The sequence below is a fragment of the Zonotrichia albicollis genome, chromosome 5 (genome assembly GCF_047830755.1).
Source record: "Zonotrichia albicollis isolate bZonAlb1 chromosome 5, bZonAlb1.hap1, whole genome shotgun sequence".
NCBI lineage: Eukaryota > Metazoa > Chordata > Aves > Passeriformes > Passerellidae > Zonotrichia > Zonotrichia albicollis.
The window spans coordinates 41412746-41440156 of record NC_133823.1 but is presented as its reverse complement, the minus strand read 5'-3'; the positions used below and the strand labels follow the sequence as shown (position 1 = coordinate 41440156).

Sequence of the window (27411 nt, the reverse complement as noted above, 5' to 3'; positions counted from 1 at the left end):
ATTTGTGCCATTTAATAAAAAACTGTTTAATTTTTTTCCTTCACAACTGTCTTTTACAGATATATATATTCATATTCAGCTGTCACATTGCCTTTACATGGGAAGGTATTAAATTTTCTCTTTGACTTAAAATTAAATTAAAGCATTCTCATTCTGTTTATGTAAGAATTCCTTCTGTAATATTCCCGTTGGAAATGTTGTTTTAATAGGCTTTGTGCACAGGAGAAATAAGACAATACAAAACAAAATGAAAAAATCCAAAACAAACAAACAATAACTCAATAAACTTACAAACCAGATAAAAATCAATTTTGAGCTTAAAAGTTGCCTCTTTTGACTAAAAAAAAAGTAAAAATACACAAAAATTAGTCAGTTGATCCAATGAGAAACAAAAACCAGATTACATTCATTTGAAGGATCAAAGAAATGTTGACTTTATAAGATTTTTAAAATGTGAAGCTCAAAAATATTCATGTAATTATCTGTGTTGCTGGATATTTATCTAAATCAACACACTTTAGGTTTTACCATTCTTCTAGTGAATGAGATATTAATGGAATAAATTAACTCACAGTGAATAATTAGAGACATAAGTCATAGAACACACTATATATACTGTCACATAATATATCACTGAAATAAGACAGAAATAAAGAATTTAATAAGCAGGTTTCAAGTACTTTAGCAAACAGGCATTTTGTCATTTTTATTTTTTTCAATCATGATTTCTCTTTGCCCTCAATTTCAATTAAATGCCATGTTTCACAGTTTATTTATGTAGTGAATTTTACAAACAAAATTTCTCTCAAAGACATTTCTCAATCCTCCCAAAGCAAAGTATGGCCAGGTTTTAAGACCTTGCATCATCTTCTTATCATACACTGGCAGTTTTCATCCTAATTGTGTTAAAATGCCTTATAAATCTAGAACCTGTGCACACAAATCGGCTAATCAACTTTCTCCTTATAATGAGTTTCTACACATTATTTAGTCTGTCATTGTAACAAAAATGTGATGTATAATTAAATTTTGAGATTTAAATGGGTTAATTTTACACCATTTCCATTTTCTTGATTTAACTTTATATATTACCTATGAAAAAATTACGTTTGTTAGAAATAGCTGAAAAGCCAACTTTCAGACCATGACAATGTCAGAAGCAGCACTGGTCCTAAAACTATGAATATAGCCCCATGGAACAGACCCTTTGCAACACAATCATTAAATACAATGACACTTTATTCCATCACCTGATGGCAGGTGCCAGGCATCCCTCAGTTCCCCCTGTGTACTGTTCAACTCTCTGAGCCTTGCTGAAGCCAGAGGAGAAATCCCCACCACAGCCTGTGGAAGATCTCATGCTGGCATAGCCTGAGGGGCCAGAGTTTGTGAGCCCATGGAGAGCCCATGCTGAAGCAGGAGCCTCTCTGGACCTGTGAACCCTTGGAAAGGGGCCCCTGCCTTCTGTTGGAACTGTCACCTGGAACATAACACTAATCCTAGACATACTCCATGCATCATTCCCTTAATTCATAGAAAGAATGAAAACATAAAGGTACTTGAAAATATAAATTCACAGTATGACGGCATCTAGACCCAATATTCATTTGGGCTGATAATGAATTGGATGAGCTGTAGACATTCAGATACAGAAGAATGATAGCCAGCAAGGAAGATTGATCATACCATCATTTAGAGGAAAAAAAAAAATCAAAAAAGCAATCTGGTCATGACTAGCCATAGCTCAAAACATCATAGATGATTTACCTGAACCAGCTGTCTCTCCCTACTCACTCTGAAAGTAACACAACCTCTTGGCCAATAGGTAATGCTGTGGAGAACTCTCTTTTTGTGTGACACTACTGCAGGCCATTCATTTTGCTTCCCCTCACACAGTTTGTTGCACCAAGCTTACAGCAGAAAATAATGTTACTGGTTTCTTTATAGACTTTTGCTGAAAGTTTAGCCTACATACATCACACAGAGAGGGAAGAGCTTATAAAATTCATAGCACTTCTTTTGTAGCAAATACACAAATGTTACATCCCAGCCTTGGCTTTAAAATCAAGGCTTGGGATGAAATCAAGAAACTCATTATAAAAACAAATATAGAGATGGCAGTAAGTGGGTTGTATCTTCTGAAAAAGCCTGATGCATAAACAAATGAATTTTCTTAGAAAGCATTTAAAATGCCAAGTACCTATGCAAGAAGCTCTTGGTGTCTCTTCTAGTATGTGTTGAAGCAGATGAATTGTTCCTTCTCTTTTGCAAGAGTTTGGTAATCTAGAATACTTCCAAAATTAACAGAAAAATATTGTATTATCTTGATTTGATTGAGATTATATCAAGACTGGGATTTACAAGGTAGTAGAGGTACATTACTAGAGAATTAAATATTGGAGAGAGAGAGCAATTTTGTCTGAAATTTTTATATGGGCTACACCTGACACCTGCTAAGTCTTCCCCTTTTGGCATTAGCCATTCAAGCCTTTCAAAGGCAACCAAAACTGTGTCAGCAACTGATCCTACTACAAAAAGTCATTGGGGCACAAATCATTGCCAGTTAAAAGCCTCATCAATATATTGTACATTTCATGCAAAACAGCCTAAATCCTTACTGCCCTCACGGGTAATTTTATATTTGTTGAATTTTACTTATTTTTCTCTTTAGTATAATTGGGATGATTACTAAAACTGCTTGGCAGCTCAAAAGCATTTGGAGAGTGTGGTTCTTCTGAGCCTTGTGCTAGGATATGTAATGGAATCACAGAATGGAGTTCAAAGAGATGATTCGGTCCAACCCCAAGGATGGAGACTAAACAAACTGTGCCTCACAACAAAAGAATTATTTATCATAGACTATTTTTGTCATGAAGGCGTCAAATCAGAGGGTTTTCAAGATTCTGATCTGAGGGTTTGATGCTTTTTTGTTCTGTTGTGGATTTTTCTTCTTGTAACTTTTAGACTTGAAGGTAGAATTGTGCACTCCAAAACTTCGTCTTCTAATGAAGACATCTGGAAATGCCTTTGTACCCTTGAAAATTTAAAGTAAAAAACACAGCCAAATAATTTTACTACCAAGCTGTACATAAAGTCAATTGATTACATAATTTATGTGATTTGAAGTTTAATAATCCAGAAGAATCTGCTTTTTTTCTTGGCCACAAAGTACAGCTTTGTCATTGTTGTCAATGAGGCTTAAGTCAGTATGTTTTTACTGACAATTTGCTGGGTTTTATGTAGACAATTAGAATTTAATTTTTCCTAACTCAATACAGTTAGATTACTACAGAGAGTTCATTATAGCCACAGGCAGGACAGCAGCTGAGGTACAAAATTTTCTCCCTGTGATGCCTGTGCTTACTAAACACTTACTGAAGCAGTTGTCTATAAAAGGACAATAAATGTTTGCATCTTGGAAATTTTCTCTCCAATAAAATTATCACTTCACAGAAATTAATATCAGTCACCTGATACAAACTATTACCATTATTACGTAGTGTGAGCATTTATGGCTGCTCTGTTCAACGTGTTTAATTGTAATGTTCTTTGCACAATGAAGTTCACAGCATGTTAAAAGAATAAATAATCATGTAATGAATAGAATCATACTTTTCACCACTGTTCTGTGACTTGAAATATTTCTAAATAATAATAATGTGCTATACTGAATTTTCAAGGAATCTGGATTCAAATCCAGCCAGGCTTGATTTTTTTCAAAAAATATGCCTTTCTAAACTACATTTTCAAAACCAAACCTCATTTCAGAACATTTTTAGTGTATTTTTAAAAGAAGCTTTTGTTTTAAGAACTTAGTCATTATTTCAGTTTATTTTGCTTTATAGTCATCTAACTTTGCATGTGGTGTTTGAGAATAACTTTTTGAGGAGTTCTACCTAGCTACACTGACTATTAAGGATAACCTTAATCAGACTAGGTGGGGTCACTGAAGTCTAGTAACAGCAACACACGATTCCATATAGCTGAGCTGTCTTAGAGAAAAGCAGATGCCTAAGGAGACAGACTGCTGAAAGGGACTGCAGAATTCTGCCCTACCACCTGTGATAGGTCTCTGGAACTTCTCAAATACTCCTTCTGCTAGACAAAGAGATGAATTTTGTCTTACTGAATTAATTCTAAGAGACTAATAAAATAGCAACGAAAACTAAGCAAACTAAGGAAAACTACAGCAAACCACTGGATACCAGTTTAAAAACCCACCACTTTTCTTTAAACCTGGTGGGCTCTCATCCCTGTTGCTCTACATATCTCAGTAAGGCACAGAACATTCACAAGTGCTAGGACCAGAACCTTACATCTGCTCAGCTCCTTCTCTTAAGGCCGCTGAGAAGATAAGATGAATAATGTCTTTGCTAAGGATACTTCATGAGGAGAAAACTTGGCAATCACATCAATGGAAGATGACAGGACCAATACCTCTGTAGCTTCACAAAAACTGGAGCTAATTTTCCTCTGTGAATTACACATTTTGTTACATCAGTTTCAGTAGATGGTGGCAAAAGTGTAATCATCAAGGGTCAAGAAAGATGTTTTAAGAGTGGCAGATTCACCAAACTCAGCTGGACTGGAAGTAGAGGTGGAATGAACACTTTATGAGGAAATACCTTCATTAGGGTAATCATGTAGTCCATAATGAAAGAAGAGGAAAGATAGGAAATATGAATGAAAACCTGAATTTCTAGAAAGATGGAAAAAAAGCTTTTAAATACTCTTCCTTTTCCTCTTATTTTCACATAAGTGTAGCACAACTCCATTGTATGGCTAGAAAACCAATACTTGTAGATCTGAATCCACATACTTGTCTCTTCCAGCTTAAAATACATAACTCTGTAAGTTCATATGAAAAATAACATGGACCAGATATCAGAGTACAGAAAAGCTGCATAGAGTAAATGCTATGATATGAAGAACAGGAATATTTCTTAAAAAGAGACTGATTACATTTTGGGTTTTACTTTTATTGGTTGAGCTTCTTCATTAATGTACACAGGCACAGCTACACTGATTTTTTTACCAGTTTTACCTTAATGTGAATTTAATGTCCTCATATTCAATATTAATAGATTCTCCATCTCGTCAGGATATTTTTTAATCAATAGTTATCACAATCATATAGATAAGTAATCATAATTATATCGAAATGCAAACTAAAGGTGTTATTGGTGCTACAGTAACAAGCATGAATCAAATCTTACTACCATCCAAAGCTCTAAAAGTATAAGCTATATTTTGCCTGTCTGCCTGATAAGAGTACAGGCAGAAAAGAGCCGAATTCATCTTCATAAAAGACAATGGAATCCACCATGAGAATTAGATTTAAAAGTACATATAGGTATGTAAATATAAATAGATGATCTAAATATAAATAGACAGATACACATACAGTAATCTCTAATTTTCTAGCACCTACCTACCAATATGGGTTCCCGCTCCAGTCTAAAAGAACATAATTTTTAAAATTTAACATTTATTTTATAACATAATAACATTTTTTGAAAATTTAACAAGAAAGGTGTTTTACCAGGTGTTTAAAATATTAACATTCTGGTCATGATTTTTTACCAAGATAACACAAAAACCTCAATTCTTCAAATACTCCCAGAATAGAGATTTAAGTCATTAATCTATAAGTTTACCCTATATTTCAGATGATACCATAAAGCTACGGAGAACACCTAGGTAGTTTGCACAGAAATGATGAATGTAAGTTTATGTTTTAAATTTCATATAATATGCAGGACTAAGACTCTAATTTGTTTCCCTTTTTGTCTTCAGCATTTCCTTCCTTTAATTAGCTTATTCATCTTCCTTGTTACTAATGGATGCAACCCTGACGAGCAGTTTTGTAATTTATAAATGTGGTTTCACTGTGATGCCTTGTTTCTATGTCTGACTCTTTATAAACCATCTTCATGGCATCCTAATACTGTAACAAAAGACTACTCATCTATCTAGCACTCACATGACCAATGACATCTCACAAAAAAGAAAAATCCAATACCAAGAGATGCTGAAGTGCAACTTGTAAAACATTCAAGAGAAAGGAACCTTCAGAATTGTCTTCATCAGAGATCTAAAAGCATCATTAAAAGTGGAGCAGTGGAAAAATAACTTTTCTTATTACACGAAATTTGAAATTATTTCTTACTGCACTTTTAAAACTATATTCAATAACTAAACAATTTAGTTCTGTGCTTTCAAATGCAAAAAAAAAAATTGACTTTCTTTTCACATGTTAGTTGATCTTTTGGAAAGAAACAACCATTCTGGTTGCAAGCTCCCAAATCACTTAAGCTCTCTAGATGAAAAAGAAGTTAATAATATTTTCCAAACCTATCTGAAATGTTAAAGATGTAGTATTAATTACAAAATGTTAAAATTGTAGTATTAATTACAAAAAGAAAATCTATGTTAAAGATTTAGTATTAATTACAAAAAGCAGATCTAAACTCCTAAATCACCCTGGCAATATTTTTCATCAAAAATGGAATCACACACTTTATTACTAGAATAATTTCCACCTTTTCACTTTCTCCATTTTACTTCTGTTTGCATTTGCTTCTTCCTGAAAATGCATGCAGAAGAACATTCATTAACCAATAGTCAACTTGTTTGGATTTAGCAAGATACTAAATCCAACTTCGGCTTCCTTCCTGAGAAGGAAGCTCAATCACACAAGAGTTGTTTCCTTATTTAAAAGGGGTTTCAAGTACTTACAAATAATGAAGACATTTAATACGTAATGACTCAATCATCCATTTCTTCCATATTCACTAGCTAAGTTGGCAGTACTGAGAATGTTCTTTTTACCTTTTTTATTCTTTGAGCAATTAATAGGATGCTACCACATCATGGGTTAAACAACATGAGTGAACTCAACTTCCAGGTGAAAAATATCCAATCCTTTCAGGTACTGTGAGAAAACTAGAGAGATACAGGTGGTCATCTAGATCTCATTTTACTGCATTCAGCTACCTTCAGCTCTTCACTGGAAGAAACTGGGCTAAATCCTTTGATGTTCTCATACAGGCAGAGGTTTTTCATGACTTTCCTCAAATGATTAACGAAAATGAAATGAGACTCACCCTACAGAATATGTGCTCTCCCTGCTGTGAAAAGAAAAAAGAATCAATATAGCTTGATGAAGAGACAACTGATTGGAATGGAACAAATGGAGCCTTCCTTTCATACTAACAAGAGATTGAAGGAGGAAGGAGCCACTGTCAATGCAATTTTATCTTCTAGGATACATGTAAGCACAGTTGGAAGAACGGAAGAAAAAAATAACTGCTCTTCACTGGAACTCTACTGAGCCAGCTTTATCAATAGAGAGCGTGCAGCTGCCTGTCCCTGAAGAAGCCATGGTCAGCAAAATGGAAAACTGACAAATATCAAACACTTGATTTGTTGGAGACTCTTACTCAAAAGTCATTACTCTAATTCTTGGGAACAGGATATTCAAGGGAGATCAAGTATAGAAAAGAGAGACAGAAAAATGATCTGGAAGCAAAAACAGACTGGAAAACAATCTTTGAAGATCCTAGTGTGAAGACAGCTATAAAAATACAGAAAAATGAGCAGATGTCCTCCAGAAGTCCATTTTAACCTACAAGTGATTGAGTGATTCAGAATTTATAACTAGTTAGATATCTGTGGATAAGGGGGAAAGCATAATAAATGAGCCATGAGAAAGACTGGCATGATTCAATCAGTATGAGTGCAAAAAACAATGTGTAAAGAAAACAAGAAAAACACCAAAAAATAATAATAAAAAAAATTGGTAAAAGGGACAAAGCTGTGGCTCAAGAAATAACATTTTTTTCAGTAAACAAAGAACTGGGAAAGTAGCCAAACATCTGCTATTCAAATTGGCAAAAGTAAGCTAATTCTCTGGGTATTTTGGGACGGCAGCTACCACATCAGCAGAAAACACCTTTGCATATCCTAGAAACTATCTGTGACTGTCAAAAAGCAAGAAGCAACTCTTACTGAGAACAATCCAGGAAATTAATGAAATTTCCAGGGTCAGCAAAAATCCTCAGCAACACAAAAACAACAAAGAGGGGAAAATACTGTTTTTTCAATAGTTTGCTTTTACCACCATACCACAATTTTCTTATAAACAAATAAGAGCCTCCAGAGTTTTCTTTAGATAAAATCTGCCAGATTAATATTCCATGTTTGTTATTCTTCAGTGCTAATTTGGCTCCTGTAGGCTCGCCAGTAATTAAACCATTCCTATCTGCTTTCACCAGAATCTCAACATGAATGAATGATCAACTTTGAGAGACAAGCTGCAGGAAGTATGGTGGAACAAGAATGTTCCATTTGACCAACTATCCACTCACTTTTGGATCAATGAATCAAACCTGATCAGAAATGCTCACACTAGATCCTGTCTAAAGTTAGCGTTCGTAAAAATCCAAATCAGTGTACTGAAATTTACCTTTAATATTTCTTCTAAGGAATCTTTTCTACAAAAAGTCTGTAGATTTCATATTTCTGATCAACCAACCTACTGAGCGATGACAATAGAGCCTGAAAATAGTTTCTAACATGTATAGAAAATTCCTCATGCGTCAATGCATTTTTCTTCAGCAACAGTAATTTTTGGTGGACATATCCTACATCTTGGTACATTTTTTCTTCTTTATACAAACTTCTGGTGACGCAGCTTTTGCAGACTTTCACCTTTTAGGTATCCATGGTCTTAGGACCTTTATTTAAGATTCTAGAGCCATTCCATGCTAAATTCTATCTCCGTGGAAAGCTAATTCCTCACTAGCTTCAGCCTATTAATGAGGTATAGCTATAAAGCTATATAGACATTCCTTTAGATAAAACGACCTCATAATTGCCTAAGACTACCCATTCCTACCATTCCTTATGCTAAAGCAACAGGGAACCTGGCATTCCTAGGTTTCAAAGCTTTCCATTCCTTGCAACATAAATACTGCAGTACTGCAGTATTGAAAATACTAAATGCATAAAATTGTTTTCTTGAATTATTTTCCTTAGTCATCTGAAATAGAGGAAATAGAGGAAATACAGATCAAGCACAAGAAATGCATATATTGGGAATTGGCTATCATATAAACTGAGCTTTTGATGACCCACAGGCCTATGAAAATAAGTAGCAACAACTAAACGCTTAATGATTTAGGGGGCACTGTTTAGTAGAAGTTGGTCAACAAATCAGGATCCTTTCAAAAGATATTTATTAACAGAGGAAAACGAGGTTAAATGTAAAAACTTCACATATCTGTTTCAACTCTGTCTCAAAGAATAATTACTTCATAATGACATGTAAAATGGAAAATAAAAATTTTGTTTCAGAAAATATTTGTACTAGTGCACCTAAACATTTTGCAAAAGAGATTTTTAGTGGATTAGCTATCATATCACATAATGATATTTTTCTGAACTGATTAATGTATTATCTGACTGAATGCAGTAATTATGAGCCTCTTTTTGTTCAATATTTTCATTAAAAACTTCAGAGAATCGCTATACAGCATCATTTATTCACAAAACCACCACTGAAGATTAGGAAATGATACTCACAGAATTTTAAAATTCCTGGTATTATGAATACTAAAATAATCATACAGTAATTTTTATTTCAAAATGTGCAAGATGATTCTCAGAAAGAAATCGAGAATAAAAAGTCTGTTCTCAAGTGGTAAAAATATTTTAGGAATCTTCAAGGGAACAAGGAAACGTGAGGCTGGTGATGGACAAGAGAAAAAAAAGGTAAGTACAGCCAAGAGCGTCTAGCCCAGATAGGAATAGGGACCATTTCCAGAATTCATGGTCAGAAGCATCATAGTGCAAAGAAGGGCAGTAACACTATTCCGACACCTCAGGGAAGACAGAACTTCAAACTCTGCATTTCTAGTACTTCACAGAGAATAATAAAAAAGAAGAAGAACTACTGGGCAGACAAAAAATAGTCATCTCTGGCTTTTTTAAATGAGCATTAAGACTCAACCACTAATGCCCACATATTCTAGCTAGTGATTCCAAGCAACTGCCCTACTCTATCTTTAAATTCCCTAGAAGGACTTCACCTTAAATGCTCCTCACTAGAAACTGCTACTGGAGTAGCAAAGCATTGCACAGCTTGCTGGGCTGTCAGATGAAGCACGATCCTCATCAAACCTTCCCAATGTATGCACAGCTTGCTTTGAGGTCTGTCAAAATAGTGCAGACTTCTTCCCCTCTGAAGCCTCAACCCCTGTAACCGGGCACAAGCCCAGGAGCAAACTGTGCCCACCTCCACATTTGAACCCCAAGTACACATTCATCAGCATCAGTACCTTCCTTTTGTTTTCACTGGGTCATCTGGGGAAAACACAAGAAAGCATTTACAATAAGCACTACAAACATGCACAGTACAAAGAGAAATGGCAGACCAAAGTATTGTTTTTCCCTGATGCCTAAAATGCCATTCATTGTAAGAAAGGCAATACAGTACTGTAAGAGTGAAAAATTATGTGTACAACTGGGATGGAAATGGCCACATCATCTTCAGGATCCTATGACTGAGTAAGAGATTTTGTTTATTTATTCAAATATACTAGAAAAAAAAAAAGTGGTAATCATACCCTTTTAGGACTTATAAGTCCTAAAATGCAATTAATGTGTCTACATGCTCTAAAGATCTTTTTTATTTTTTCCCTCCAAGGACAGAATTACTTCTTTGTTTTAGAACAGTAGGCATGGCTTTTGTAGTTATTAAACATTTTAACCCAAAATTTTAGTGATGTTATGATCTTCTAAATTAAGTAAATTCTATGCATGCTATGTTATGCTAGAATCATTTTGATATATCTAGATTGAAATCAAGCATTTATAATGGATAAATCAATCTAGCAGAAAAAAATATCAGAGTAACCACTATCATTCATAATAAGTTTCCCTTCGAGAGCTTAGATTGATCTTCTTGTTTATGTGCAAAACATCTCATTTTATCATACAGGCCTTTAAATTTCAGGCAGACCAAAAAAATGGAAACTGCTGTATTCCCCCGAGCCCCCTGTACAGAAAGATATTTCACCTAGTGAATACAAAAATCTTTCAGCTGGCTCTGTATTCTTTGCTGGTTTTTGCTGGAGAGGAGCTAAATTTCTCAATAGTAGGTTGCATGGGAAAATGTTTCAGATTTGTGCCCAAACCAGTGTTGATAATAGAGGCATGTTTTTTGATTGCTCAGCAGCACTTGCACAGAGCCAAGGCCTTTTCTGCTTTTCATCCCACCCTACCAGCAAGGAGACTGGGGGTGCAAAGGGCGCTGGGAGGGGGGACAGCCAGGGCAGTGACTCCAGCTCCCCCAAGGGATATCCACACCATGTGGCATCATGCTCTGTACATAAAGCAGAGAGAAGGGGGAAGAAGAGAGATGCTCAGAGCGATGGCAGTTGTCTTCCCGAGTTACCATTACATGGGGCTCTGATCTTGTGGAGATGGCTGAACACCGGCCTGTCCATGTGAAGGCAGTGAATTAATTCCTTGCTTTGCTTTGTTCGTTCCTGCAGCTTTTGCTTTACCTATCAAACTGTTTTTATTTGAACCAACATATTTTTTCTTCTATTACCCTTCTGATTCTCACCCCCTCCCTTCAGTGGGTGGAAGACTGAGCAAGAAACTGTGTAGAGTTTGGCTGCTGGCTGGGGTTAAACCATGGCAGAGGTGAAGTCTCCACATTATACTTAGTGTAGGAGAATGGGAAGTACTGCAATTTAAGATTAAATCCATGTAATGATGAGTAGCAGTTTTCTTGAGCAAGACCAACTTCTCTGAATTAATATGGATAGAAATTAAAAAAACAAGTTTATAAATTTTGTGCTTAAAGGAGACATTCATTGCATCCTTTAATTTTGAATATCTTGGATTATAAAGCACCTATTGCCAAAAGAAAATTAAATACAATTCTACTTTAACTTCTTAGGAACTACTACTGAAATACTATTTCTGAAGCACTGACAAAATTGGTTAGGAAGCAACTTCTAACTCTGCTTTGTGTTTTACGCATTCAGCCCATAAAGAGTGAGTCATTCTTGCCTTAAAAGTCAAGTTTCTGGGACATCACCTCATGAGATCCACAGAAAATGTTTTCAAGGCAATCTGGCATATATACAGCTAAAATTGGGGCCTCTGTCCTAGAAAGGGAATGAATTTAATATTGCTGTTTAAATTTCTAGGTCAGGTGTATCAGCATACTGGGTATTAGACTCCTTTGAAACTCAGTTCTGTGTAAAGATAAAGACAAAATTTTCATCTGAGAATTTCTCTTTTTGGAGTGTGAATTTTTTCTACTCTTTTCATAATAAGGCATATTCTTGCAGATGTAAAAATTATTATCTACAAAAATATATTTAGAGTTGCTTTATATTTGTTGGTAAAGATTTCCTGCTGCAACATTAGTCACTATGCTATTTGTTTGAATAATTTATCCCATTACTTTTACAAGACTGGTAATAGAACCCTGCAATAGAAAAGAGCTGAAAGGTATTAAAGGCATCTACAGCTTATGATGATTTGGAATAAACATAAGAATCAAGTCCCTCATCATACCATTATTACATTTGAACAAATATGTTTATGTCCTGTCCTTTTTCTAAAAGTTATTTCAAGACCAGGTGGAAAAAAGTGTAGATGCCATTAGGTATTGAGGATATATCCTAAAACATGTACACAAACTCAGCTAATAGTGAAAGCAGGGCACTGTGAAGTCCTAGGCAAATGGCGTATTTCACTTATTCAAGCTGCAAGCTCAGCAACATGTAGAACAACAATTAAGGGAATGAAATTCCATGATCAGACATCACCGTGGATACAACCCTTGTATGGCATTTATGTGGTCCCTGCCAATCCAAACAGAGAAAGAAAAAAATTAATGTTTCTGAGTAGAAAAGAGAGAAATCACCATTGGTTTCTGCCAAACTGCCTAATTCTACCTATAGCAGCACACATCGGAAAATCCTCAACAAAGCATTTTCTACACTCCATAATTTAAAATACACTTCAGCTGTATTTCAGCTATTGTGCATCAAACGAGTTACATATGCTGAACAAAAGGAGAAAAGGGGAAAAAACTCCCATCTAATAGCAGCATACCAAGTAACTTAATTTTCAACAAATAAACACTATACCTAAGGAAACACTATAACTAAGAAAAGAAGCAAGCTCTTTCTATGCAAGAGCAGCAAATTATGAAGGAATGCCTGAATTTGAAATCAATATAGAAGAGTGTTCTGATATCATTCCCTTCAGTCAATACTGTACTTATAACACAATGACAATTGTTTTTTTACCTGTTTGTGTGCTTTTGGTGCTCCTGCTTTTTTGCCCGTAAGTGCATTTCAGTAAAATATACTTTTATACACCTGCCTGTATGAACATTTAGAAAGCCCAAATATGTTATGCATTCAGAAGCCTCTAATAGCAGTATTTTAATACAAAATACAGCTTTTTTGAGATTATGATTCAGGAGGACAATAACATGAATAGAAGTACTCACAAGGGAGCTGTTAAAACTGCTATCACACTTTTAATAAGTATAAAAGTTTTCTTATGTGATCAGCTGGTTTAAACAAAAAGTGCATTCAAATAAATATTTATGAATTTAATTAGCTTAAAAGATGTGTATTTTTCTCTTATACAAACGCCAAATTGACATAAGTATCTCAAAAGCATGAATACAGTAGTGTAATTATGGACAAATCACCACCTTACGCTTTTCAAAAACTGCTCCTTGTAGGCATTTTTTCTGAGCTTAGAGCTAATGAGTTGCTGCCATTTGAAAAGAAGACAAATTATCAATATTTTATACAATAATTATTATAACACCTTAAAATATCATCGAAGTGTTGCAAGAAGTAATTAGCTTTGTATTTTCATATAGATGATCTTAAAATAAAATTTTTAAAGTTTCTAAGTGCATCACCTGAAAGTATAGCCTACACTGATAAAAGCTGCAGCAATTCTCCACACTGTTCAAGATTGTTGCAACAACTACCAGGAAAAACTAAAATTTTCCTGCTGATCCAGGAATAATTAGACATAATTTGGTTGGACAAGCCCAGGATCAGGCTCAATACATATTTCTAGCAGGAGAACAGACAGATTCTTAAGGTCCCATACACATCAGCCCACTCCAATTCCTCCTTATGTAATTGTTCTGATCACTTATAATTTGAACAAGTATTTCCACTTATTTTCAGAAAAACAAGACACAATGAAAACTAGGAGGCAAGGAGAAGAATAGGAGAGAACAATATGCCCAAAATTAGTTAATTGGCTGTCACATTTGATTTAGGATCTATCCAACCCTAACAAGGTCTGCCAGCCATGAATATAGTCTAATATGGTCTGGAAACGAAAATCTAATCTCCATCTGCAGCTTTATTTTAGAGACATCAGCATTCCTGTTTTGCATGAAAACTTCCAAATGTAATGACCAGGCCTCTCCAAAGTGTGTGCACAAGCTTTAATAAATCCCATTTACTCAAAACAAACAACAAAAAGGTGTTTCAGGAAGGAATAATTATTTTTTATCAGATAGGAATGTACTCACTAGAGAACACATTTACCTCCTCAAATAGAGCTAAAACCTCATAAAATCTCTGCTAAGACAAAACTGATTCCATTATTACTTGATCTGTTTCTAAAATGCACATTATGTCAGAATTATCCTGGATATAAAGAAATTCATTAAAAAAAAAAAAACCACAATAGCATTCTGATAATTTTCACTTTAAATTATCTACTCTTCAATATGAAAAATATACAACCAATCCATTGTAGAAAAACTGGATATAAACTTGAATACACGTGGACAAGTTTTTAAAAGCAATTCACTAAACCAACTTTTGTTGATGCAGTGTTCTAGTCTACAGAGATTTTGATAACGCCTTTCTGAAAAGGAAACAGTGCTTTATGCTGTCTGAAATAGGTGAAAGGGGGAGGAGGGGAGAGGACAAAAAAAAAAAAAAGGAATTTTACCCTAATTCTATATGTGCTGTTGCACTAACAACCTCTGCTCCTTATTTCAAAGGAGAAATCTGTTGACAACTTTTTCTTCTTTGAGAAAACCCTTCAACAGCAGCACAGTCATCCCTATGAAGCTCAGTGAAATAGACTGTCACATCTTTTGAAAGTCATTTTGGAATATGTGGAACAGCTTTCCTTCATTAAACTACTTTAAAGATTTTAGCATCTGCACTGCAACTCTAAGATTCAAAGCAGGAAGTTTGATTACTTTTAAATTAAACAGCATTGTGATTTAATTTTCTTAAATAAATGCGCAAATAGGCACCTAGTACCTGAAGAACTGAAGAATGGAAAGCTGCTTTGAGCCATACAGATTGCTGGGGTTTTTTGGCTTTTTGTTTGTTTTTTGGGTTTTTTTTTTTTGTTTGTCTTTGGGGTTTTTTTTGTTTTTTAAATAATAACTTGGAAACCTAATAAACCTGATTAAGAAATAGGTGCTTATTTTCAACTGAAACATTATCCAGAATCAGATTGTTTTTCCTGTCTGATTAATGAACTTCAGAATTTCAAGCAGTACTTTCATGAAGAGCACTATTCATTTTCCTGTTACACATTACAAATGTTTCTTCTTCCCATCTAAGTCTCTGCAAGAAAACTTCAAAGAGAGACTTGAAAACCAGTGCATTTCGTACTAGCCATATTACTAATTCTTTACTTGAATTATTGTGTTGCTTTGTATCTGACAGCCTAATTACCTGCCATTAGTTATGACAAACTCTTTTAATTTATGCTCCATTTTCATTCTGCTAATACTTCAGACAGATGCACATAATTTTATGATGCTATACACCAGGTGCTGCATAAAGGAAAATGAAGAATTTTTTTTTCTTCCACCTTGTCCTTTACACAACTTGTAGTTCCAAAGAGAAATATGAAACGGTATTGAGAAGCATTTTACCCCACACTGTTCTTACACATGACCACAGTTTAAAAAATTACCATCACAGTCACATGAAACTGTAGTCAAAAATGGGAGTGTCTAGCTAGTTATGACACAGAGCAACATATTAAATGCTTGAAGAGGGACATATTACTCCTCCTTGCAAAATCACACACTTTCCATAGACAGAACCACAGATCTTGTGCAGGGTATCCCTTTAAGGATTAGGCTCACATCACAAGTTCTAAAATATCTGATAAAACTTCATCTATTCAAAGAGCTTCTGAAAGCTGTCAACGACTAAAATCCTCCTCATTAAAAAACTAATAATTTTTCCGTTATCAATTTCAGCATTTCCACTGTCTAATTACAAACAACTGATCTTAAAAAGCTTTGAAACTTTAATGCCATGAAGAATTACAATGAATTAACCAACACAATGAAAAATTGTTTTATTTGCATTTTTTTCCCTTGATTAAACAACTACTTTAAGGAAAAAAAGTTTAAAATTGAACATCTGCAGTTCAATTTTCACTTAAGACCACTGAAGTGGCTTGGCACTTTCTATTAATAAATCAGTCATTTTCTTCTACTTTGCAAATAACCAATACTCATTGAAATTCACTACATGAATTAGAAACAAAACACACAAATAAAAAAAGGAATTAAACCGGCTAGCATACAAACCTGTTACTTATGAAAAAAGGCAGGAAGCTATATGTAGACTGACACATTTAGCCGAAAGGAAAGTACATAAAACAGCTCTATTTACAACTTTAAAATGTCAAATATGACAAAAAAAATTTCCTGAGAAGTAGTTCAATATGAAGCTAATGAGTACTGGAGCACCACTCAAAATAACTTATTTCATCAACCTAAATTGTCCATATGACAAATGTGAGTTTAACGGTGCCAAAAAGATTAATAAGACAGGAGCACAATTGGCTACAGGAGAATTCTTGGCTTATCATAAAACAGTGGATAGAAAATCCAAGACTAGCATATTCATACTTTTGCAGAATCACACAAATTTTATCCTAACACAACCAATATGGAATTATTTTCAAATTAACGATGCTCAATTGATGGTCTGGAAGATATTAAAGCATATGTAGTCTTAACACAGAGGAAAACTTTGGTGGAAAAAAAAGACTATCAGAGATTCAAAGGATACACTCTCTCATGTAAGTCTTCACAATTCAATTTATACTATTTTCCAGCTCATATATTTTATATATTTAAGACTTGGTCTTGCATCTATTGTTAGCCCTTTTCCTTTAACTTTTCTATCTTTTATAATGTTATGTCCTCAGTTTTGTCTGATTTTTCTCAATTAATTTTCTGTGTGAAAGCACCTAAGGATGCAATTGGCATTTTGAATAGAAGAAAAACAAACAAACAAACAAAAACAGCACACCACCAATCAGTAATTGGTCACACTCTTAGCAACCAAATAGAAAAAAAAAATAGGGGAAATAGTCTGTTGCCTATCACCTCTGCTCTTAAAAGAGATGTTTAACAGTGTCAATGCAGATAATTAGATCATAGGTAAGTTAGGTGCTAGTAAATCACTTGGCCTGTGTAGCATTCACCCAAGATACCAAATAAAACTGCAGAACTGCTGGCAAAGCTCTGCATTGCCTCTGCAAAAAACCTGAGGCATCAGGACAGCCTCAGGTCTTCAGTGCAGCATCCATCTGCAAGGAGGACTAACTTCTCTCCAAAGAGATTCGAGGAACTACAGGCCACTGATCCCGACTTCCATTCCTGGCAATCCCTCAAGACTCTGTAATACAATGTGATGTCAGTGGGAAGGCTGACAAACGTGGTCTGTTGGAAAGAGCCAGCACAACTTCTGCAGGGGGGACTCAGCCAAATCAAACGAGCGTGATGATCTTCAGAGCTGATGATTGCAAGGCAACGTATCTGTAGAAATCAATCCAAGCCATGCCCACATAACCATGAACTCAGATTTAGCAGCAAAATGAAGGAAAAGAATCTACGGGTCATTAGTAATGTTTCTGTGAAATTATCAGCCCAATGAATAATAACAGCCATAATAAACCAATAAAATGATGGGAATGATTTAGGAAGGACATTGAGAACGTAGTGTCGACACTTCAGAAAACCTTCGCTTAATGTTTCTCTCCAGCCTGTTGTTTGCCGAGGATTTGCTGCATGAATTTAAAACAGCAGCTGTTCTAAAAAAATAATGAGATATATCCACACTAGGTTATTTAAGCTGACTCCAGAAATGGAGTCAAAAATTCAAAAATCCACATTCATCACAGCAGTAAAAAAAAGTCAGCTCTAAAACACTTAGCTATTCTGAAGAATACCTCTACTGCCTCCTTTAAAGTAACTTTCTTCTTGTTGTTAATATTACTCAGTTTTACATTAAAGAAAAAAAAAAAGAAGAGGGAAATTGTCCAATATTTGGTAATGGATATTTTAACTAATACAAAATTGCAAGTATTACAGTGTCAGATATCTTCAGGGGAAAATAACTGTGACTTGATTTAATATGCCCAAAGAAATAATTTCCTTTAGTAAAAAGATGAAGTCAAATATCTTAACTGCTATCTAATTTTCTGAAATATCTAAGTCATTTAAGAAAAGCACTATTGTGATAAGTGAGATGAGTGCTGCTATTCTGGGGAGAAAGAGATAAAAATCAGTGCATATGGAATAAGACTGTTGAATATAGTGGATTAGTACAGGGGATTAGTTATAACCAGATGAAAGAAGTTAAAAAGCAACTCTTAGTAACAACCAATATAAGAATAACTAACTTTCTTTAATTTTGTGCTAGAGTCATCCTATTATTTTATTTTACACAGATTTCTAGAGGTAGATATTAATGTACAAAATTGATGATGAAGAGACAAACTTGCAAAGGAAAAAGGTATAAGATAGATAGATACAAACTTAAATATCACAATAATACTGAAATATTTTATGGGAAGACTTTTTAGTTAATACCCAAATTTAAGCCCCTCTATCTTCAACTAAAAATTGCTCACATCATTTCACATAACCTTAACCTGACACTTTAGTTTTATCATATTCCAGCATACCACTTCTCTAACAGTCCAATACTCTATAAAGAACCCAATAGTATCTAAAAAAACAGACTCCTGCAAAGATTTGCAAAGTCTTAAATTGCATTTATTTTCTGTACTTTCATTTCAATGCATGTGTAGAGAATCATTGCTCAAATCAACAAAACTAGTTAAATTCTAAAGTTTACCATTAATATATCCCTTTGTTTTGTGTTTTTCAAATAGTCTTAATATACATCAGAGTATGAGGTCCTTCTCATTCTACAGGTAACAATTTATTTCCATTACTCCGTCAGACAATAGTTATTGTTGCATGAAATATGGAGATCCAAGTCAACTAAGAACTACCAAGAAATTCTCCCTTATCCATGCATTCAGAGAATTCTTTGAAAATTCTAGTGGACTGTATCCATAGAGCTGCTTTTATAAATACTAGAATTTTCCCTGAACTATTTTTTTCATTATGCCACTAATTCTATGTTTTTTTCTAATTTCTCCTAATGCATTTAGCGTTCTAAAGGAAGTGATTTAAAATCTATTTCTCTAATAGTCAGAAATTCCTGTAAGCAGATTCCCAGAACTTTGCTGTTTCCTATCTCAGTTCTTCCTGAGGGTTAGAACTCCATATCAATTGTCAACTTATTGAAGGAGTTCCATACTGTTGTCTCCTTATCACAACAATTTCGTATCTTCTTGGTGTTTTCTCGTGGGAACCTCCTCCAAGCACTGTCTCTTCCTTATTCACAGAGCAGCCAACTGACTCCAGTTCCATTCTCACCCAGCCACCCCACTCTTTTATAGCACTCTTCTTCTCACTGGTTACAGCTGTGGCCTGTTAAAGTCAGGCCTGCTCCTAATCTTGGCTAACTGGCCCAGCTGCAACTCCTTAGGGGTAAGATTAGTGTCTACACTACCTTTATTTCCCTATATTCTTCCCCCCTACATATACCCATTTAAACGTTCTGCATAACATCTGTCCCTTTCTCATCTCCAATGCAAAGACAGCTTCAAAGAAGAGGTTTTATGTGATGATTTCTACCTTCTCTATCCATTGCTATGTTGCTTAAGAGTTCTTAAGTAAAGAGTAAGTTTTTTGCTACAGCTGATTTTGTTGATTTTGTCTTCTGTCAACAGATTTTCTAGGACAATGTGATTAAAGGCAGATTGACAAAGAAGATGGATGCCAAAATATCGCTGCATCTTTCTTGCAGTGTTATCTTTTAGAGGTTTTGCCTTCTTGAATGTACATTGCTCCTACAGAGTCTGAAAAATGTTCTACTCCTGATACAATCTAAAAAACTAGAAGGATTTATCATCAGCTTTCATAATTTCTCTTTCTAAAATATGAATCATCGCCACCAGTTCTCTTACACTTAAATTTCCTATATCCTCTATACTTCGGCATTACAATTCTCTACACTCTTCCTCCTGCTAAACTTCTATCAGTTCAGTCATTATCCTCAGAAAAAGACAGTATTCCTCTTCCCTCTTTGATTTTGTCAATTCAACTGAAACAGTTTCGTTTCTCACTTTTTTCTCTCACCAGCATGATTGGGACTTTCACTCTCCTGGCTGCTCCTTGTCATTTCAAAGTTTAATTTTGTCACTGCCTATCAAGAAGAAAGAGAACTTGTATATGGTTTCATGTCTAAAACATTATCCTCAGCCTCTTGTTGTTTCATATGTATTATTTCCTACTGAATTTGTTAAGCCCTGTAAATAACCATGTAAATTAATCTGAATGTAATTTAATTCCATTTATTTCAGAAATCTCTTTCCTTTGGCTTTCGATGATGATTATCATCACTTCAGGAGCTCCTGCAGCTTCAGAAGTTACATTAATGTTTATTGTATGTGAACTTCTCAGTCCTGCCCTTTCCTACCTGGCACACACTAAGGCTTTGCCATTCCATCCAGTATTATGAACATTTTCAGACAACCACCACCAGTCTGTCTGCATCTGCCCACTATATTCCCATCCTCTAGAACTGCTCCTCACCTTTTCTTGAGTCCAGACAATTCATGGCCCTTTGATCCTCCACATAATTTTGTGACAGGTTACCATCTGAAGAACCTTATGAAGCCTGACACATAACAACGTGTAAGCAGTTTCATCCCATTCTGTATGTTGCAATATTTGTCTGAACCATTTAGCAAAGTCAAAATATACAAATTAAATTCTATAAAAGTATTACAGTTTAGATTCCCTATAAAGGTAATATTTAAACCCAATACAATATGTACAATGTATTTTTAAATTCAACATTTACTAAAATAACACCATAAAATATGACAAATGAAAGACCTTAAAAGAATGTATCTTTTCAAGAAGTCAGTAAAGTCTTCCTGGAATCAACATGATTTTGGAACATTCCAGATTTCAGAAATAACTTTTTGGACTCTACTTTCCAGCAATCTCTTTGTACTATCCGTTTATTATTAGCACTAAGACCTCCAGAGCATTCTTCTGGCATCCTCTCATATTCTAGAAAATACAATGCAGAACTCAAGATATATGTAGAATCCTACCCCAATAAAACTCCGCTTCTGAAATAATGCTTATATATATGAAGATACTTGTAGTTAAATAGCAATATATCTCCCAGTTTTAACAAAATTTTTCCCAATGGTCTGAAATTAAATGTCCTGCATAGCAATCATTAAACTTCTATAGGATTTAACTGATGCATAGGCTGATGTTGGGCTTCTCTCTTGCATCAGCAGACATGATAACCTGTATCAGATTTTTTTTTTTAATCTTTACTTTCCCCTCCTTCTTGGACAGAATGCAGAGAGGTATCAAATAAATTCTCTTTTACATTGTATTTAATATATTTCAGGTGTGTTTGCTTTGGAGGCAAAAAGGAAGTTCAAAGTAAAGATTATTTTTCTCTTAACTCAGAATACATTCAGTCCTTCATATCACAAAATTCTCAAATTTTAAAAATTATGTTTGAAGTAGGTTCTTCCGTGTCCAGTTTCACCTCAATGCACATTATTAGTAGCCTTTCAAAATGAAGTGGGGGGAAAAAAAACCTTCACGATCTTATGTAACATTTTGTTATGTGAAGGCTGCTGAAATGGTAATAATTACAATAAAAATCAAATAGTACAGGAAGAAGAAGCCAAAAATTCAACAATTTATAGCAAGTTCAAGAAATCTCTGTGCTTTTAGCTTCCCTGTATTTTATAACTTGTTTAGCCAAATGAAAATAAAATATGCTAAGTAATACATAAATTTCTGAATTTTTCAAAACAGCACAACCACTTTATGGAGATTCTAAGTCATGAATGAGTCTTGGCTGACTAATGGAGAACAAAGGACTCAGCTTTGTCATTAACAATTTCCTGAGGTGTGTCCAGGTAGTTATAAAAGCATAAGTGGTTATAACAAATAACAAATAGTTAACATATGCAGTATGAAAATATTTTGACTTAAATAATTTGGTGACTGTTTTATTTCAGTCGTTTAAATAGCAATATTTTATATAATATTCTAACTTTATTCCAATTAGATGGTGCATGTTGCAAAGATACTAAAAAAAGAAGAAAAAAAAAGTGGAACAGCAGTTTAACAATTCCAAAGTCATGAAAACACTTTAAGGCTCCTCGAATACCTGATGAAGAATTGAACATGAAACTGGGAAAAGGGTGCTGGCAAATTTCAGGAATGTGTTGGCTATAAAGCAGTGGCAAGTAATTTATCCACAACCATGAAATAAAGCTCTACTGTGAAAGTGAATTTGGGAGAAATTCGAGAGATATTAATCAGCACTCTGGGACACGTTAATGAACCACATACTCAGTTTTGATCTTAAAGTTGTACTCCTCAGTATTACTTTTATCCTTGAACTGCAAGAGAAACATGAATGAAAGAGGATGAACTCTGAGGTCTGGGTTATATTGAAATATCAAGATAGTTCAGGCTAGTTAAAGGAATTATCAAAAAAAACCCATCCAACCAAACATACAAACAAAAAACCCCCTGCAAACCACACAGAGACCACACCCCCAAAAAAACCCACTCTAACACAGCAAAACATACACAAACTTCTAAGCTTTTTAAATTAGAAAATATGTTTACTTGTATATCTGGAACTGGTAACTAGAAGAAGATTTTACCATACTGTAATGTATAATAAATACAGATTTGACATAAAAACTATGCAGCAGAGAAATGGGATTTTTTCAATCTTCTCACCAACCAACTACAACGGCTAGAATTTATTAATTTTTACATTTCTCCACCATAAGCCTTTCAAAAGAAAAGTTAACTTTAAGTAAACAACATCCCTTATAGAAACAGCTGTGACTTTTACTTTGCATATATGAAAAAAAATCCCTAAAAACAACCTGCATATGCATATTTACAAAAACAGTAAAGTTCTAATAATAAGATTATGCATAATTAAAAGTCCTGTGGGAAATGCAGGGTTTTTCCCAGTGGTTTCTCTGTGTAGGTTTTATTTTTTTATGTCATTCACAGTTACTTTTAATTTGGTTTTGGTCTTTGAGCCAAAGAGATTTTAAAAATTACATTATTCTTCTTCCTTTTCATAAAAAGCATGCACTTCTGCTGAAAGGAGAAATTTGTGAATCCTAAAAGAGGCAAACAAACTGTTTAAGTTACCTGCAACTACCCACAGCTTTGACAGGCAGCACACCAAATATCCTGTAATGATGCCCTTCTACTGTAAAATAATTACACATATTATTTCTTATATTCTACCCCTTTAACCTAGAAACTTTTTCTTGTTCTCACTAACTATTCCAGTTTCCTATCTTTACTTTTACCATGTAAAACACACAATTCCTAGAAGAAACATTTTCTATATTAATCTTTTTTCATTGCAAAGGCTGACTAAAGTCACTCATTTGCCAGTCTCCAAATTAGTAAATCTCCAACTAGAAGTGAATGAAGCAAAGAGATAGAATTATATCCATTTATAGTTCCCAAATTTATTTCTCTGACTGAGCATTTTTTCTCAATTCAGTAAAGAACTATCATATTTACAACCTTTTCCACACATATTTCTTTATCCTATACATCAACAAGATAATGAGCAGAATACATCAATGCTATGTTTGCCTTCCTCTAAGCAGCAGCAGGAGAATAGCATGTTGCTGATGATTAATCCTGCAGCAAAAGTATGGAAAAATCTCAATATTTGGTGTGAATATGCCCATGCTGTTTTTCAAATCTGAAGGCAGAAGAAATATTTTACAGCTAGTTTGTTTTTTTTTTCCCAACCCTGTTGGAGTTTCATGTCTTGAAATTTATGAGAATAAATGATAATGACAATCAAAATTGAAATTGAAAAATGATCAGCATTTGGGCAGTGAAGAATGTTTATTTCTTAATGGGTGCAAGAACTAGCAGCACAGACAACTCCTTTTTTCAACCACAAGACTCAATTTCCTTGTCCAGATCTACATGCAAGCATGAATTTCACTATTGGATTGTGTTGATGGGCCTATTTATCGATACCTACCAGGTCTTCAGTATTGGGGAACATGTGTGCCTCTGAGCATTGTTTGGTAGAGCATAATTTAACTTTTAGACTTAGAAAGTCAAGAGTTCTCTCTCACTCAGAAAATGAAAGCTCAGCCAAGGTGGGGAGTGATGGACGATGTTCTTTCACCTAACTCCCAGCTCCTTCCCTGGTTGGGAAAGGATGTTCACTGCTACTCTACAATCTTCTAAACACATGTTATTCAATGTTTATCCTTCTGTCATAATATTTTTTTCAGTGCTTTTAATTCCTTGGGTTTTTTCCCACTGGATTTAAAAAATACACTTCTTACTGCCTGCTAGCATTACTGAAGCTCAGATACATTTTTAGGGTGATGGAAGAGACTATAAATTAGCCTACTCTTTCACTACTATTTACTCATTGAGTCACTGTCACAGCACTAAGCACTTTGCCAGCAAGAGTGGCACTAAGCTGTAAAATTAACATGAGACAAAAAAATAAAAAGCTGCTCCAAGAGCTAGAGAGAGACAAGGAAAAGCAGACCATCTGGGAAGAGTCATAGCTTAGATATTCAACTGAACTCTAGCAGAATGAGAATAAAAAATATTCAGCCATTAAAAATTAATAAAACATTTAATAAAAACATAATATTAAAAAATCAGGAGAAACAGATAATTGCTGTTTCTCAAGTATTATATTTCTATATAATAGGATCCCCTACAAGAATAATATTGGCAGTAATATTTCAGTTCTACAACCCTGATCCACTGCACATTACATAGAGTCTCTTAAGACTACTGATACTTCTGTTCAATCTCATTAACCACAAATATCTACAGAAAAGAAGTTATACAAATCCAGTTTCATTTGTTTTAAACACAATTGTGGAGATAGATTTGCAATTCTAAGCACAAAAAGATTACTAAATAATTCTTCTGTAGTGGTGCTCATTTGCATAATTAAAAGCTGGCAACTCTTCATTCAGTGTTCATTTCCTTTACCTACTTGCAATATTCAGTTTTCTCAGTGTACATAATTAAAAGGCAAATTTACTACTTCTAAATAAATAATACTAATCACCAACTATCTAATTGAAAATACATAAATTACTACTGAATTTTCTGTTGCTTTGTATTGCAGAGTTAGCTGTGTTCCCATCTACGCAGAAACAACAAGCAGAGTTCAAAGTTCTAAGAGGTAAAGGTCAAATATTTTCCATGACACAAATGCAAAGCAGTTCTGCTCCTCATTTATGCTAATCAGCCAGTGTAAATGTATGCACAATATGTACAATATACCAGATATGTATATGTGGTACACTGATATGAATATGTATATTGGGTACAATATACTCAATATGTACAATATAGCAGAAACAGACCACTGCATGATGAGCAAGGCCTTTACAGTATTTCTCCTAGGGGTAAAAAAAAGCCAATTCCACCAATAGAGAAGAAGCACTACAGATCTACACACACACCAATTGTAGTCACATCTAGCTCAGCACTGCAATTCAGTCATCCCAGTGAGCTCTCAGACAGGCAGACTATATGTTGAAAGCTTTCTCTATTACAGTAGCAAAATATAAGTACTTTGACATGGTAAATCAGCTCTAAGGTGGGATTTTTAGCACTCTGGAAGTGTCACTAAATGTCCAGCAACAAAAGCATGAACCTTCCAAAGTTAAGCTTCGCTTAGATCATCATTCTGCAACAAATGCATAGGTACAAATACAATTTTACCAACGAAGCTGAATACTGGAGCAAACCAAAACAGCAAGAAAAAGACATTAGTACCCCTAATATACCTCAAAATATGTCTATTAAAAGAGATTTTCCTCAGTTCTGAACAAAAATACAAATCAAATTTCTACTAAAATGACAGTTTACATACAGATATACTGTATGCACAAAATACTGTAAAAACTAAATGTATAGAAACAATATGGAGAATATAGGAATAAACCAGAAACACTAATATATGGTTTTGTGTTTGAATTCATATTTACCATCTGCTTTTCCTTCAATCTTATCTGAAATGTTCACATTTCCATAATTTATAAGTTTTTCATAGAAGGATAAAATAACACAAACCCATAAAAGAGGAGTGCTTTCTCATCACCACCCCACATCTTTGCAGCTGACATCAATGCAAGCTATGAGACTCAGTGAGACACCAGAACAGGTTCCCATATGCTCTTGGATATTTTCTTGATTTTTTTCCTAAACCTATCTAGACCTATTTATTTTAACACTTTTGTAGAAATCTCTAAGGAACCATCCTTATTCTCCAAGACTTTATCAAATGGTCTTTCTCTGTAATGATCTTTGTAGTGGGCATCTTCCTACCATTTCCCGTCCAATACCCTTTTGAGTATTCTTCTTTCTGTAAGCTTCTTTTTTTCACTACATGCAAATTTTCAATCACTGCTTTAAGCTTCCAAGCTTACCTAAATACATGATAAGTTTTCCTGTTTTAAGTGATGTGACCTTATTTGTTTCTTAACATTGGCAGCATGATTAAAATCAAGAAGCTTTGCCAAGTTCTTCTAGCAAGTGTGTACCTGGTAGAAACTAAGATTCCTTTTCCAGGTCAACAATTCTATTTTCCAAAACCAGGTGAAAGCTGACAGAAATGCAGCCCTGTAATTTACCAGCAGAAATTTGGCAACTGTTGCAGCTTAAAGGTATTAAAAAAACAAAAGAAAAAAAACCCAGTTCCAGATAAGGCATTTTACTTTACTCAAAAGCATCTTTAAGTGCCTAAGCAAATGAATCATTTAAAACAGAGGTTTATCCAAAAGACTTCCTATCAACTTCTGCAAGATTATCTCTAGACACCTGAAAAAAATCTGAAATGATGAGGTTTTCCTGATACAGTGATAAATACTTGGTTTCTAGACTTTGAGCAATGAGAACAG

General features: G+C 34.4%; 1 protein-coding gene across 9 annotated transcripts in view; it reads right to left on the bottom strand.

Moving 5' to 3' along the window:
• The window catches only part of SGCZ (sarcoglycan zeta), a 391625-nt gene that overhangs the window by 173529 nt on the left and 190685 nt on the right, over nucleotides 1-27411 (bottom strand). The window lies entirely within an intron of this gene.